Source organism: Tenrec ecaudatus, chromosome 16 (genome assembly GCF_050624435.1).
Source record: "Tenrec ecaudatus isolate mTenEca1 chromosome 16, mTenEca1.hap1, whole genome shotgun sequence".
NCBI classification, from domain to species: Eukaryota; Metazoa; Chordata; class Mammalia; order Afrosoricida; family Tenrecidae; genus Tenrec; species Tenrec ecaudatus.
This window is the reverse complement of record NC_134545.1, coordinates 583681-586198: the sequence shown is the minus strand read 5'-3', so window position 1 is coordinate 586198 and position 2518 is coordinate 583681. Positions and strand designations below refer to the sequence as shown.

The 2518-nt window shown below is 51.0% G+C and overlaps 1 non-coding gene across 1 annotated transcript; it reads right to left on the bottom strand.

The window, feature by feature from the left end:
* Positions 1–1101: 1101 nt before the first annotated feature.
* LOC142429937 (U1 spliceosomal RNA) lies at positions 1102–1265 on the bottom strand. The gene has a single exon (XR_012780447.1). It is a non-coding gene; the product is annotated as a U1 spliceosomal RNA (small nuclear RNA).
* Between the last annotated feature and the right edge of the window lie 1253 nt (positions 1266–2518).

The following is a 2518-nucleotide window of genomic DNA, read 5'->3' as shown; positions in this document are numbered from 1 at the left end:
CAAAGGAAGTCCCACAGTATTTGTGCTTTGGGGCCACCTGTACATTTTGCAGACACCATGAATTCTAACTCCAGTGGGCCAGGCACCCGTGTTTTGGGGCAAACATCACTTAATCAGGTGGGGAAGATGGGCGGAGTAAGTTTTGTAAACAGAAGGTATGTCAGCTGCCCGTTCGGTTCGGACCCTGGAGTTAGGCAAGAAAAAGAGGTCCCAGCTTATTGAAGGCACTGCTCAGTCAGGTTAATTTCCCCTCCTAGTCCTCTCATGCTGGTGTAACCCAGGGACGCAGGTGGGTGGCTGCCACAAACAAAAGTGGACTCTTTCACACTGAGGAGGCCAGGGGTGTGAATCCACGAAAGGGTCCCCCCCACCACCCTCTAAGGAAATGGGGGAGGAAGGAGTCCCATCTCTGAGCTCCAGCTCTGGGCACTCCCTGTGGCTTGATTGCTCCCAATTCAGCTCCCCCCCCCCCTCAGCTTCTTTAGTTGGCTGCTTTAATCCCTTTTCTCTCAAAAGATATCAAAACAACCCTGCCCTAATTTGTCTCCCCAACATAACAAAGGAGCCCATCCCCAAATGGGTTTGTAACCATCAGAGTGACTCAAGGCAACCAGCTGGACAGGGCAGACCCACACCCCTGTGGGGGTCCACGGTAACTCTTTTTTGTTTGTTTGTTTATTTTTAAACGTTTTATTAGGGACTCATACAACTCTTATCACAATCCATACATATACATACATCAATTGTATAAAGCACATCTGTACATTCTTTGCCCTAATCACTTTCAAAGCATTTGCTCTCCACTTAAGCCCTTTGCATCAGGTCCTCTTTTTTCCCCTCCCTTCCCACTCCCCCCTCCCTCATGAGCCCTCGATAACCTATAGATTGCTATTTTGTCATTTCTTACCCCATCCGGAGTCTCCCTTCCCCCCCTTCTCCGCCATCCATCTCCCAGGGAGGAGGTCACATGTGGATCCTTGTAATTGGTTCCCTCTCTCCAACCCACTCTCCCTCCACCCTCCCACTATCGCCCCTCGCCGCCCTGGTCCTGAAGGTATCATCCGCCCTGGATTCCCTGGCGGTAACTCTTTTTTTTTTTATCAGGGGAGAGCGCGAACGCAGTCCCCCACTACCACAAATTATGCAGTCGAGTTTCCCACATTTGGGGAAATCGCAGGGGTCAGCACATCCGGAGTGCAATGGATAAGCCTCGCCCTGGGAAAACCACCTTCGTGATCATGGTATCTCCCCTGCCAGGTAAGTATGGCGGTAACTCTTTATGGGAGCAAAGAGCCTCATCTTTTTGGACAGCTGGTGGATTCGAACCGTTGCCATTGAGCTAGCAGCACAACGCATAGCTCCTTACTGCAGGTATAAAGGAGACACTTTATCAGTCAGTCCACAGCACAGCTGAATGTAATTCTTAATTGACCACCGCCCACATTCTCCCACAAACAAGACCAGACTCCTGAGCCCCCAACGAGGGCCCGGAATCTGAGGAGGCTTTGAAAGGAAAAGGACTTGCTTGAACAATAAACTGAGAGGACACAGCTGTTCATGCGGATCCGAGTGGCCGATCCAAGCTTTCTCACTCGGCGACTTGCAGTCAGAGCCCCTACCCCCACCATCTGTCAGGAGCCTCGACGGCCCTTTCTGCTTCCTAAGCAAAACAGTGAGTGGGTGTCAAGGGGAAGAAGCATACTCAAAGGACAGGTGGTTGTCTGCGCCCACCCTGTCACCATCCCCAAGAGGGAGAGAGAACGCTCCGTCCGTCCGTCTCACCCCTGCCTCCGCCGGCCCTGTGGCCTTGCCTGAGTCGTCTCCGCGTTCTATCGGGGCAACAGTGAGCAGCGACGGCAAGGGGCGCTACACGACAGGCTAACTGCAACACGAGCGTTTTCACACACTGGGAGAGAGATGAGGCTTTCCCCTGTAAAGTCTTGAAAAAAGCAAAACAAAAGTCACTGCTATTAAATTGGTCCCGACTCAGAGACCCTACAGGACAGCGTAGAACTGGTCCTATGAGGTTCTGCTTTTACGAAATCAGTTTATTGTACCCCTGTGAGTTTGAGAGACTAGCTTTAAAAAAATCATTTTATTGGGGCTCATACAACTCATCTCAATTCATACACACATCCATTGTGTCAAGCACATTTGTACATTTGTTGCCCTCATTCTCAAAACACCTGCTTTCCACCTAAGCCCCTGGCACCAGCCCCTCATTTTCCCCTCCCTCCCTGCTTTCCCCTCTCTCATGAACCCTTGATAATTTATAAATTTGGTCATATCTTACACTGTCCGACGTCTCCCTTCACCCGTTTTTCTGTTGTCCGTCCCCCAGGGAGGGGGTTATATGTGTATCCCTGTAATTGGTTCCCCCTTTCTACCCCACCCTCCCTCCACCCTCCCGGTATCACCACTCTCATCACTGGTCCTGAAAGGATCATCTGTCCGGGATTCCCTGTGTTTCTGGTTCCTATCTGTACCAGTGTAGCCAGCTTTGTAAGGGAGAATTGGG